The sequence below is a fragment of the Labeo rohita genome, chromosome 9 (genome assembly GCF_022985175.1).
Source record: "Labeo rohita strain BAU-BD-2019 chromosome 9, IGBB_LRoh.1.0, whole genome shotgun sequence".
Classification (NCBI taxonomy): Eukaryota; Metazoa; Chordata; class Actinopteri; order Cypriniformes; family Cyprinidae; genus Labeo; species Labeo rohita.
Window position 1 is genome coordinate 33,520,683 of NC_066877.1, and position 14,831 is coordinate 33,535,513.

The 14,831-nt window shown below is 31.7% G+C and overlaps 1 protein-coding gene across 2 annotated transcripts in view; it reads left to right on the plus strand.

Moving 5' to 3' along the window:
- fign (fidgetin) overlaps nt 1-14,831 on the plus strand; it is a 169,729-nt gene that overhangs the window by 77,647 nt on the left and 77,251 nt on the right. The window contains exon 3 of one of the 2 annotated variants that reach the window (XR_007828420.1): nt 7,209-7,763. The exons of the other annotated variant lie outside the window; for it this stretch is intronic. The gene's annotated coding sequence lies outside the window, so the exon portion shown is untranslated. Of the gene's footprint in view, nt 1-7,208; nt 7,764-14,831 lie in introns of those variants that run through there. 2 annotated transcript variants of the gene reach the window in all.

Sequence of the window (14,831 nt, forward strand, 5' to 3'; positions counted from 1 at the left end):
CAGGACGGACGGACGGAGCGAGGGAGCGAGCGCGTGCTGCCCACTGGCTCAGAGCCAGACTGAACACCATTGTCCTTCACCTTCCACAGCATCCGCCTGACACGCAATTACAATAACTTCACACTCTTCAATCTTCACTCATAACCAGTGTCTTACGCGCTTCTGTATTTACCCATAACTAACACTCTGCGCTTTCTGCTTGCAGTGAGTCTCGACATTTAATATAATTTCACAATGTTTTATTCTAGGCCAGGCATATTAATCAGTGGATATTTGGCCTGAAATTGAGTACCATTTACTGCTAATCTTTTTTTTAAGAGGGATTTTGAGTAACCTAAATGTTTAGTCAAATAAATAATATTAATGATACAAATAAATGTATGTACAAAAATATACACACACACATGTATATAATGTTTGTGTTTATATCATCATTTAATATTCTACACTGAAAAAAATGTTTTTCACTCAGATATTGTTGGTAAATTTCACAATTAATTAAGAAATGGCAGATAACACATTGAATGTGAAGTGTGATGAAACATACTCTAATTTTTTATATATATATATATACACACACACTACCAGTCAAGTTTTTGAACAGTAAAATTTTTAATAGTTTTTAAAGAAGTCTCTTCTGCTCACCAAGCCTGCATTTATTTAATCCAAAGTACAGAAAAAACAGTAAAATTTAAAACATTTTTTACTATTTAAAATAGCTGTTTTCTATTTGAATATATTTTAAAATGTAATTTATTCCTGTAATTTCAAAGCTGAATTTTTAGCATCGTTACTTCAGTCACTTGATCCTTCAGAAATCTAATATTCTGATTTGCTGCTCAAAAAATTTTTATTATTATTATTATTATTATTATGTTGAAATCAGCCGAATACATTTTTTCAGGTTTCTTGATGAATAGAAAGTTCAGAATTTATAAGTTTAAATTTTTTGTAACATTATAAATGTCTTTATAATCAATTTTGGTTAATTTAGAGCATCCTTGCTAAATTAATTAAAAAGTATTAATTTCTTCTTTTCTTTTTTTTTCAAAAGAAAAAAAAATTATACTGACTCCAAGCTTTTGAATGGTATAGTGTATAATGTTACAAAAGCTTTTTATTTCAGATAAATGCCGATGTTTGGATCTTTCTGTTCATCAAAGAATCCCCCCAAAAAAACGTTTTAAATATTGATAATAATAATCATAAAAAATGTTCTTGAACAGCAAATCAGCATATTAGCACTGAAGACTGGAGTAATGATGCTGAAAATTTAGTTTTGATCACAGGAATAAACTGCATTTTAATATATATTTAAATAGAACACAGTTATTTTAAATAGTAAAAATAGTTCACAATATTACTGCTTTTACTGTACTTTGGATCAAATAAATGCAGGCTTGGCGAGCAGAAGGGACTTCTTTAAAAAAACGTTAAAAATCTTACTGTTCGAAAACTTTTGACTGGTACTGTATATGTATGAAAACAGTTGATAAACTGATAAAATGCATATTGTTGCTGTCTCTAGATTGCCAAATTACCTCACACTGTGCACTTCTGAATTTACCATATTTGCAAACATCGCTCTTGTCTTGTGTTTACCATCCACTGAATGAGTACAGCGCTTGTAAAGCGTACACTATCATGCACCTGTAGGTGCACTTTTTAGTGCACTTCCACAGTGTCATTTGCATATTCTGTATCCCGTTTAAAGTGATGTCAGCGCATCTTTCACATTAGCACAAAAGCGGCATGAAGAGGGTCACGTGACCTTTGCACAGTAACCAAAAGTGCAATGATGTCCATCCGTTTGCGCCGGACGCACATTAAGATTTTACACCAAACACATTCTGTCACTCAGTAAAATGGGAGTAAAAAAAGCGGCAGACAAAAGGTGTGTGGGGGGTGAGGATCGTTCCGCTGTATTTAACATTCACACACAATGCTGCGGGAAAGTGACAATTGCTTATCTCCATGGCGATCAATAATGGCTACGGGTTTAGTTCGCCGAGCGCGTGTCTCTAATGCGGAGAGGATGTCATTATTATTTTCTGTCTCCTAATGATGGTCATTATGCATAGCCACTGATTGAATTCCATTTGTTACCTGCGTTTGAGTCTGAGTAGAATAATTACCATTTAAGTGTCTCCATTAAAATTCATACACGAAGACCTCCTGTTAAAAATAACTAAAGTATTCTTTGAATGTGAAATGAATTGCGTTTCAGCCCAGCCCTGATTTAAATACTTGATTAAAGAATAGGGCCGCCGGCGCAGATTGCGATTTCTTAGAAGATGCTCGATGATCAGCTGAAAACAACTTGTAGCTCTTGTGTCCTGCATTCGTATTTAATATTTAATTAAAATGGATCTGCTGCTGGTAAAACACAATCAATATCCGGCTCTCTGTCGAAATTACATTTTCAACCTCCCGTGCCTCATTCAAAACAAACATTGTTTTTCATTACGCCGAACATCGGCCACAAACCCTGTTTGTTCGTGGTCAATTCTTGGTGCCGTTTGCGGTTCAATATATGCACGAGTTGATTTTTAGTCATGTGGATATCAGATTCACTCGATAAAACCCTTCAGACCATTATTGTATGGATAGATTGATTGATTTCCAACTTCCATGCATGTCGCATGTTGGTCTGCTTCACTAAACTGTCACTAACTATAAAACCTGAAGCACTGAGGATTGTTTCTGACTCTAAATTCCGATTAGAATAAATGCTGAATTAAATTCTGCCACACAAGTCGCTGTAAAATGCTAAAATAAACACACGTGATGCATATATTAAATGAATGTGCCATGCTAAAGTTTAGATAACAAACTGTTTATTAAATACTGCGTATACTGTTACAGCCCTATCTTTGGTAAAATCATGGGAAAAAAATTATTAAAAGTATTGTGTTCCTCTATATTGATTTTGATTGGAATCCATAACTGTTGAAAAACGCTCAAATAAACTCATGTGATGCATGTTTTATATTAATGTGCCAAGTTGCAAAGTTTAGCTAACAAACAATCTATTAAATATTATGCCTATATTGTGTCTGTTTAGCTTAGCATCATGCCTACGATTATAAACAGCCCTTACTGTAGTAAAATCATAGTAAAAATGTATTGTGTTCTTGTATAACAGTTGATTTTGATTGGAATACATAATTGTTGTAAAATTGTATATTAATATGCCAAGTTTCAACTGGAAACAAAAGTTTAGCTAACAAACTATTTATTAAATAGTGTGTCTAAATTGTGTCTGTTTAGTTTAGCATCATACTTACAATTATGAACAACCCATACCATGGTAAAATCATGGTAAAAAATGTCTATAACAGTTGATTTTGACTGGAATACACAATTGTTGTAAAATGTTCAAATAAACATGCATGTAATGCATATTTTGTATTAATATTTCACGTTTTTGACTCTAAAATGGCCTAAAGTTTAGCTAATAAAATACTTATTAAATATGTCTTTATTATGTTTTTTTAGCTTTAGCTTTTAGCATTAGGCTTACAATTACAGACAGCTCTTACTGTGGTGAAATCATGGTAAAAATGTATATTATTTAACAGTTTTGCCTGGAATACATTCTAAACTAATTTCTGTTCTTAAGCTGTAACTGTAAAATGGTCTTAAGTTTAGCTAATAAACTATATTACATGGTGTATGAACCATGGGTTGTTTCAACCCAGCTTTGGGTCAGATATGGACTAACCCAACTGTTTCAATTAAAAATTTAATTAAAAAATTATGTTTCAATTAAAACTTTAACCCAAAAGTTAGGTTAGTCCATATTTGACCCACAGTTGGGCTGAAACAACCCAGCATTTTTTTTAGAGTGCAGCTTAGCATCATGCTTAGGATTATGAACAGCCCTTACCATGGTAAAATCAAAGTAAAAAAAAAATATTGTATTCTTATATAACAGTTTATTTTGATTGAAATACATAATTGTTGTAAAATGTTCAAATAAACACATGATGCATATTTTATATGAATGTGCCAAGTTGCAACTGTAAAGAAAAGTTTAGCTAACAAACTATTTATTAAATAGTGTCTGTGTGTTTGTTTAGCTTAGCATCATGCTTACGATTATGAACAACCCTTACCATGATAAAATCATGGTAAAAATGTTTTTGATTGTAATACACAACTGTTGTAAAATGTTAAAATAAACATGCTACATATTTCATATTAATATGGCAAGTTGCAACTGTAAAACAGCCTAAAATTTAGCTAATAAGCTATTTATTACATATTATGTCTATATTGTGTCAATTTAGTTTAGCATCATGCTTATGACTTTTAAACAGCTCTTACTGTGGTAATATCATGGTAAAAATGTATTGTGTTCTCATATAACAATTGATTTTGATTGGAAAGAAACAAAATCTTTCATTTAAATACACAATTGTCTGTTTAGCATCATGATTATGATTATGAACAACCCTTACCATGGTAAAATCATGGTAAAAAAAAAAAAAAAATAGTGTTCTTATATAACAGTTGATTTTGATTGGAAGGAAACAGAAATTTTGATTGGAATGCACAACTGTTGTAAAATGTTCAAATAAACATGTAACATAACATGTAACATATTTCATATTAACATGCCAAGTTGCAACTAATAAGCTGTTTAATTAAATATTATGTCTATATTGTGTCAATTTAGTTTAGCATCATGCTTATGACTTCAAACAGCTCTTACTGTGGTAATATCATGGTAAAAATGTATTGTGTTCTCATATAACAACTGATTTTGATTGGAAAGAAACAGAATCTTTGATTAAAAGTACACAATTGTTGTAAAATGTTCAAATAAAAATGCATTTAATGCATATTTTATAATAATAAGTTTTTCACTGTAAAACACCCTTAAGTTTAGCTAATAAACTATTTATTAATATGTCTTTATTGTGTCTTTTTAGCTTAACATTATGCTTACAATTTCAGACAGCTCTTATTGTGGTAAAAACATGGTAAAAATATAATTATATAACAGTTTTGACTTTAATAATAAACTATATCATGGTGTATGAATTGTTTATTCTGATGAAGAAATGTAAATATAAAAAAATTTTGTCTATATTGTGTCTATTTAGCTTAGCATCATGCTTACAATTATGAACAGCCCTTACTATGGTAAAATCATGGTAAAAAAAAATTATTTGTACATAACAGTTGATTTTGAGAGAACAATTTTGATTGGAATACATTCTAAACTCTATCACATGGCCATTTGTTATATAGTATATATTTATTAACGTACGTATTGCATGCATGCAGATAAAGTTGGACATACAGTACTTATATATATGCAACTTTATATAAAGATCCGAGCGATGGTTACATACTGTGACAAAATAAAAAAATCAGGCAGTAGAAATTTACTATATAGTCTATATCTCTTTACGTGAATGTACTGAATGTATGCAGATAAAGTTAATATAATATACATCCAACTTTATATATAGAGCTGTGTGAAAATATAGTTACAATATGTGGCAAAATAAAAAATCAGGTTGAGATTTGCTATATCTTACAATATATATCACTTTACATTAGTGTTGCACGATATACCGGTACTTAAAAAGTATCGCGATACCCTGCTTTTAAAAATGATACGATTCCACATTTTACTAGTAGCGGTACTTTAAGAATGCATTATAATAAGAGGCGTATTTCTGTGTCTGTGTTAGTGAATGGCGCAAACGTGCAGTTTTTGTTTACTACACACATACACGTGACACTCGCTGTGTTTCAGCTTTTGCCACCTCAATATAGGAGTACATGAACACATGAACATAATCTCTAGAACTGCTCTGAGAGTCACTTCATGAGCATTTTACCATTTATTTTGCGGAAAACTGTCGTCATATAATGAAAACCCTAATGGTCTTCACAGCAACCCGTCAAAATAAAAGTTCGGTTTAACTTGACAGTCAGAAATATATTAATATATTACTAAATGTAAAGATAGTACTACTACTAATAAAAAAAATATTATTAAAACAATGTTTAAGGAATTTTTACCATAAAAAATATTTACCAGAATTTATTTAACAACACAGCATTTCTTAAAAAAAGAAATAGCCTATAATAAATAAATTTTTTATCAAATCTAATTATCCTTTATAAATTCATTAGACATGCTTCTGATTATTAAAACGTAATGAAGCAATTAAAATAGAATCCAGAAAATGAATGAAAAACAGATTCACAAACAAAACTGAATTTGAGAAAAATAATAAAATGTATTTCATGGGGCCTTAAAAACAAATTTTTGTTAAACTTTTAATAAATTGCTGTTAAATTCTGCACGTTTTTATGATTTCAATCAATTAGACATATATAAATATTTTTTAATGTAACCATTAAAATAGAGTCTAGAAAAGTTAAAATGGAATTTAGGAAAAAATGAAACAGATTTCATGTGTGTCTTTGTTTTATTGTAGTTGTCCTGTAGTTTGTTACTTACATCTAGGTTCTTATTATTAATACCAAAGATAAAATAACAAAAAATGATAAAAATTGTTGTTGTGAAATAAAATTACTATATCATGAAATAAGATTTGGCTTTATCCTTTAAGTTAACTTACCAATATAGCAAAGACCTCTACATACCTGTAGATTCAGTAGTTGTTCACCATAATCCTGTGCAGTGGCACTGGCATGTGATTATTATTATTTTATTTTATTTTTTTTTTTTAAAGGGGGGATGAAATGCATTGTTTTAATAGATAAAATAACACTGATCTCCATTTGGATCAACACTACTTTACATAAGTGTACTGTATGTGTGCAGACAAAATTAAGTGATAAAAAGGTGCAAATTAACACATATATGAAATGCACTTTATATTAATGTGCCTAGTGGCTATATATATGTAATTATTATGAATGAATGTAGTTATTTATTGAACATTGGTGTCTTTTATGCCGTGTTATTGCCAAGGAACAGCCCTCAGCCGTGGCTACCGCTTTAATAGACTTGAGAAACTTCATTGCATTCGCAGTAAAGCGCGTCCATTCTGTCTCTTTAACGGCTGCCAGCTACAGCTCTATGAATCCACGGTTGTTTTCCTCTTCACTAGATATCTCGAGCACCAACGAAAACATGTCACTTCTGGTTTGTTGTTTTCCTGGAGTCCACCCTCGGTCCGTCCACCCAAGTGGAATTAACTGTGTTTGTGTTGCAGGTAAATAAGGCGTGCAGGGCCCTAATACAGCCATCGCTCGGTAAGAGCCCGCGCAGCTGCGGCCGGCCGTCTATTTCCACGGAGGAGGCGGGGTGGGAGCCGTAGTGAGACCTAATCAATCAATGCCAGATTACGGCTAAAGCCACTTCCATACCCATTAAAGGAGGACAAATGCAGAATTGCAACTGAACAACTTCTAGTTTTAAGCCAACAGTGGGACTTCCTGGTTATTTATCAAAGTCATTGCTGGTGAGCCAGAACGCCTGGCCGCGCAATTGTACTTCTCAGCGAGAGAAGGAGCTCTGCTGAAAGGAGCGTGTTTATGCCCTCAGCTGTGGCGCTGTCAGCCTGCTGGAATTTACTGTAAATCACATTGCTTTTATTGCGAGATTTAGTATCTTATCCTCTGTGGGCTTCATCCACTGCGAGCTTGTCCCCATTAGGACGTTAGCCCGAGACCATAAAGGGACTTGGCTACACATCATCATATAATGTGAAACCAAACCTTTCATTTCTCTCGCTTTCCTTCACCCGCTCTCGTCTTAGTCGCCTGCCCGTTATTCTCTCTTTAAGCCCGTTCTGCGGAAATCGCCACCTCCGACTGGTTACAGACTCTTGGAGTCTTGTTATTATTTGTATTGAAGGATATACTTCATTTGAAAATAAAATTTATGATGTTATTATTAACTCACCTTAATTTTGTTCCTTCATAAAGAAGTGGCACGCAGCTCTCTTTCATATAATGTTTGTAGACTGCTTCAAAAAAGACAAAAAAGCACCACAAAGACAATTAATTAAATATATATATATTGCATTAGGTTTTATTGCCATATTTTCACTTCACTTTTTACATTTTCTTTAATTTTGTTGTATTTTTGTCATTTTTATTAGATTTCTTTTTTATATTCTGAGTTTTTTTATTTATATTTTTTTTTTTTTTATCTTATTATTTTTTATGGTTTTTAGTCATTTTAGTACTTTAAGTGAAACTGAATGAAAATGAGAAATGTTGCATTGGCAGCTAGCTGAAATAAAGCAAGTTTAAGTTTTCTATATTTTATTTTAAGTTAACCAAAATTATTTTTTCTAGTTTTTAGTTTTTTTTAGTACTTAAAGTGAAATAATATAAACTGAAGTTTTTATGTTGTATACATTTATAGTTGGTTTTTGGTTTAGTATTTCAAGTTAAACTAAATAAAATTGAGCTGAAATAAAATAAGATTTTTTTTATTTTATTCAACTTCAGTTAATGTTTACTTCAATTTTTTTCTTAATGGTTTTTAGTTTAGTGTTTCAAGTTAAAATAAATAAAATTGAGAAATGTTGCTTTGGCAACTAGCTGAAATAAAATATAATTAATAATGTTATTTTTATTCAGTTTCAGTTCATGTTTACTTCAATTTTTTTACTTTTTTAAAATGGTTTTTAGTTTAGTATTTCAAATTATATTAAATAAAATTGAGAAATGTTGCATTGGCAACTAACTGAAATAAAATAAGATTTTTTTAATTTTATTCAACTTCAGTTCATGTTTACTTCAATTTTTTAATGGTTTTTAGTTTAGTATTTCAAATTAAACTAAATAAAAATGAGAAATGTTGCTTTGGCAACTAGCTGAAATAAAATAAGTTTTTTTTCTAATTTTTTCAACTTCAGTTAATGTTTACTTTATTTTTTGTATTTTTTTTAAATGTTTTTTTAGTTTAGTATTTCAAGTTAAAAAGTAAAAAAAAAAAAAAAAAAAAAAAAAATATATATATATATATATATAAGAACACAGTTATACTGTATGTTTTACAGCCAAACTCCATTGTTTAAGATAATATATATGTATATTTTTTTAATTCAGTTTCAGTTAATGTTTACTTCAATTTTTTTCTTTTTTTATGGTTTTAAGTTTAGTATTTCAAATTAAACTAAATAAAATGAAAAATATTGCTTTGGCAACTAGCTGAAATAAAATAAATTAATTATTATTTTTTTATTCAATTTCAGTTAATGTTTACTTCAGTTTTTTTGTTTATTTTACTTTAGTTTTTGTTATCTGTAATAACCTGTAAGTAAAATTTCAAATAAATAAATAAAATAAAATAAGAATGAGATTTTAAGCTGGAATGGACTGCTCATTGACGGCTTCTTAAATTTGGGTCTCTTCCTCAAATAAAGTTACAGAAAATAAGAGCAGTCAGGTTTAGAATGACATGAGGGTGAGCAAATAATGACACTTTTTTTTTTTGTTTTGTGAGATCTGTTATCTTAAACAATGGATTTTGGCTGTAAAACATACAGCATAACTCTGTTCTTAAATACAGAAGGATTATATCCACACTGCAACATTAAAAATATGGCTAAAAAAATACATGCTGCTCTTGAAATCAATAGATTCATATTTTGTCTGAGATGGTGATGTGGGAAACCTTTATCTTCACAAGCACACTAACAACTTAATCAAGAGAATATAAAACAGTAGTTGAAAATGAGATTTGCTTGTATAGCCAGTTCTGTGAAAATTAATTACTCCACAATTACACCAAAGGAAAAAGAGGAAAACAGCATTTCTCTTCTCTTTTTATACTGTAGATGCTTATTCTTTTTCTATACAGTTCACGTGAGCGCGAGCAGAAGCAGACCTGTTACACAATTATGTTCACATGGTTCAAGGAGAAAGTACAACTAGCAAATGAAAACATTTTCAATGATGTTGCTGTGATTTAAAGCATTACCGACCACATTAAGTGTATTAAATTAAACACATCACTTCACGAGCCGTGCTTTCAGAGCCAGCATTGTTTGGCTTTTTCTCCAAAGCATGTGTTTCCATCGAGAAAGAAAGAACGGAAGGAAAAAAAAAAATCTCATGAAATCTCTGCCAAGCTCAGTTGAAATGATGGAAGCTGACAGCGAAGTCTGCAGGCAGAAGGTTAAAAAACAGCACATCACGTGACTGGACAAACCCCTAACCCCGGTCCTGAGGAACCAGACAAGCTCACTGTGTGTGTGTGTCCAAGTAAACAACCTTAGAAACACATTCCTATCAAATTAGCCGCTAATGCAGAGTCTACACTGCCCCGATCATTATTACTTAAATGGTTAATCAGTTGAAATCCATTTAGATAAATGGCTGTTGTTAACCACAGCAGGGATGAGCGGCTGAAGTGAGGAAAAACACATTTAAGGTGTAATGTCATGCGTTTAAGGACTATTTCATCACCCTCTTTAATGAATACTTCTATAGCTCACACTGGAGCCAAACTTCACACGGTGAGGTATTAACCATTACAGCGATGCTTTACGCATATGATAATATAGTGTAATAATTTTTCATGGACAATGACAATGGGAATGACAGATTCCCGTAAATGTTGATTAAGATATGTAAATATTGGTGTAAATAACAAATATTAATGTAAAGTAGCATTAAATATTATATATTATTATAAAATAAGTATTATAAAATGTTTTTAAAATAAAATATTATTTATTTTTCATAATTGTAATTAATTGAATTATTTAGGAATTATGTCAATTGTTTAATCAAAAATGTGAACGTAAAGTTGCATAATATATGTATATATTATTATAAAATCAATATTTATTATAAAATGTTTTTAAAATAAAATATTGTTTATTTTATATCATTTAAATACACAGCTGAATTGTTATTTAGGAATTATGTTAATTAAAATATGTAAATATTTGTGTAAATCAAAAATGTGAATGTAATGTAGCATAAAATATTTATTATGTATTAGTATAAAATAAATATTTATTAGCTGAATTACTTTGAAATTATGTAAACTGAATTATATATAGTATTTTTGTAAATCAAAAATATGAACATAAAGTAGCATTAAAAATATTTATTATATATTATTATAAAATCAATATTTATTATAAAATGTTTTTAGAATAAAATATTTATGTTTTTAGAATTTAACGGCTAAATTGTTATTTAGGAATTATGTTAATTAAAATATGTAAATATTTGGGTAAATCAAAAATATGAATGTAAAGTAGCATAAAATATTTATTATACATTATTATTATTATTATTATAAAATAAATATTTATTATAAAATGCATTTAGAATAAAATAGTATTTATTTTTCATAATTTTAATAGACATAGCTGAATTGTTATTTGGGAATTGTGTTAATTAAAATATGTAAATATTTGTGTAAATCAAAAACAAATGTAACGTAGCATAAAATATTTATTATATATTATTATTATATTTATTATATTATATTATATTATATTATATTTAATATAATACATAATAAATATATCAGAATAAAATATTATTTATTTCTCATTTTAATAGAAGCTGAATTCTTATTTAGGAATCGGATTGCATGGGTGTTTCATTTGATATCACAGTCTTTAAACAAAAAATTGTGCAGCTCTACTATTTATTAAACATTTTTTTATCATGTTGCTTTTGCCACTCTTTTGTAAAAACAATACAAGAAGTGATTTTACCAAAGTTAAGGGTTGTTCACACTGACAGCAGTTTGCAGAAGCATAATGGATGTCGTTCATTTTCAATGAAAGTTGGCGAGTTCAACTATACTGTATGCAAATGAGCACTGATGCAATGTTTCAACAACCAATCAGAGCACAGAAAGCAATCCACCACCTGATAAAACCAGATACTGCAGTCAAATAGCAAACCTCGCCAACCTCTGGGTATTGTAAAAATCACTTTAAGTGGCTGATTGGTTTAACAATGTACAGCCAATTATGTCAATATGCATTGTTGTATCTCATCAGAATATTTTGATTCAACAAGCTCAAATGACTAAATATGTTATCAAAATTTCCCTACAACAAGGGAACGGTGTGCACTTGAACAGTAATTACCAATTAAATGACTAATCAATACACTAACAAGAAACCAGAGCCGTGCTCCATCCTTAGCCGACATTATGCTAGTGTGTTATGTGTGTGTGTGTGTGTATTAGTGTTTTTGAGGGTTTGTGCTGGATGTTAGGGCAGTGCAGGCACACACTCACGTCTCCGATGTGTGTGTGTGTCTGGATGATGTGTGTGTTGACGTGCCGTAGCAAGAGTTCAGGGAGGCAGCTGAGCAAAATAATTTAGAATGTCCTGCCTGCTGACACAAGGACAAAAGGCGCAGAGAGAACTTTCTCATATGCGGCTGGGAGACAATGGCGGCCGCTCCGGCTGGAGTCTACACAGCGGTTGTTTTCTCTCTGACCTCTCGTCCTTAGAGTGATGGTGGAAGGCAGCAGACAGCCAGGCTCTCCTGCATTACTCCTGCATCGTGCCCGTGCGGCGCGCAGGGAGAGAAACACCAATACTAATGGGCGGCTTTTCTTCAGCTGTTTCTTACGCTGTCAACCTGGAGATTAATAACCGTCCTGATTGCATCTACAGTACTGACAGAGCTTACTGTCTCTCACTCAGGCACTCTGTTACAAAACCTAGCGAGCTGCCTAGATAGTAGGCAGCAATTTACAGCAGCTTCTGACGTGAAGACTTTTCTAAGAGGAACAAGCGTCATAGGAAATAAAGATGCCTTCTGGTCAAATTCTATGGCAGCACTGCATGAAACCTTTGCAGCTAATGCAACTGCTGAATGCAGCGTACCTCTCTGTATCTCAGCTGAAAAATAAATATAAGTTGTGTTACTAAAATGCTCGCTACCATAGGAAAAGTCTTGGAAGTGCAAATAAATGCATTTATGATAAATATGCTTAATTTGTCCATATTATAGTAAATAAAGATGGATGCCTCCTCGACCAATTCTAAGTTGTTACATGCAGGCTTTGTGGGGAATGTAATCTCTAAATGCAATGCAAAAAAAAAAAAAGCACCAAAAAATTATGCGCACAAAAAAAATGGATGAAAAGTTGTGGACAAGTATGCATATATTTCATTCAATATCGAAGTGTAGATAAAAAAAGATCATGATAAAAGGAATGTGTGTGTGTGTGTATATATATATATATATACACATATATACAGCAAAAATAATTCAGCGTAAATAAATAAATAAGTGATTCTCAATCTCAACCTAATGGAATAGCAAACATAATTATTGTTTTCAAACAGGTTTCCCAATTACTCCCTCTGTGTGGCACTGATTGGACCTTTAAATCTATCTATCTATCGATCTATCTATCTACAATTTCAGAATCTATCTATCTATCTATATATATATATATATATATATATATATATATAATTGAAATATTACTGTTTTAGCCAATATTTATGCATTTTCTGCTTATCAGAGTTTAACATAGTTGGCTTAGCAACATCTTAAGGTTGGCATAAGATCTTCTTGAATAATAATAATGTTGGTTTTGTCACATACATGAAAATCATTCATAATAAACACTGCAATCTTAGATAAAAACTGTTAATTTTCATTTCATGATGACTCATTAATCAGCTCTGTTGCCTAACTTGAATAAATGTTGATTTTGTCACATGCATGAAAATATTTTATAATAAACACTGCAATATTAGATAAAAAAACTGTTAATTTTCATTTCATGATGACTTTATCGTCTCTGTTGCCCAACTTGGATACAATAAGGTCTGTAGTTTCCTTTTTAGATGCACATATTTGTTCTTCAACATAAGTAACACACATTGTTAATCTCAATGTGTGCTTTAAAGATGCATGTGTTTACAAGTTGCAATAAGTATTATGAATGTGAGGTTCTATTACGGTTAGAATTTCTCCTTGGAAGGCAGCTGCCTATAGGCAGTTCACTGGGTTTTGAAACAGAGCCGTTTTATTTCTCTCTCTCCTTCTTTGTTCTTTCTTGTCTGGTCCAGTTTACCGTTTGCGTCTGCAGCATTTAATCGGATGCTCTTTCCCCCCCCTCCTAAAACTGCACGCTTCCTCTACCCTCATCACATACATATTGTTCAGACATAATGAGGGCTGCAAGGTGTGGTGGGACTCAATCAAATCAAAATTTGAGACACAACAAAAGAAAGACAGACTCAATTGGTATCCACCGATCAGAGTCTGAAGTAGTACAGTAATTATTACCTTGGAGTGCGGCAAGCGGTCGTTTGTTAGAAAGGCTGAATGGAGTGGCGCTGACTGCCGACGGGCAGAAATCCTCCAAAGGCTTCGGGGCTGTACTGGAAATGGCCTGCAAACTCATCGGGGAACGCTCAGGGCCAGATCGATGCATCAACCCAAGGCCCCAGCGCACGAATCCGAGAGGCCATGCTGGGACTGTGGGCTCCACAGTACACATCATGTGTCTAAACTCCAGGTCCTCAGCCAGGTCCCTCCGGATTGTCAAAGGAGCGCTGGGACACGACAGAGAAGAGGTGTGGAGTGGTTTTGTCATGGTGTGATATACGACAGGATGTCAAAGTCAGAAGTGATTCCGCTTAGAAGATTTGCCCTTCACTTTTCTCAAAAACCCAGACAGGTTCAAAAGGACTTATACACCCTAAAGGTATAATATAGCTTCTATATGCTATCGATGGTAGCATTTAAGTATTAAAATGTGCTATATTGCTTTTACTTCACTAATGAAAAATTCACACAGAATCATCCAATTAAGTGCATTTTTACGTGATTGCTCATGCAAGAGTTAACGCTGCAGTACTTTGGTGTTGTGGACG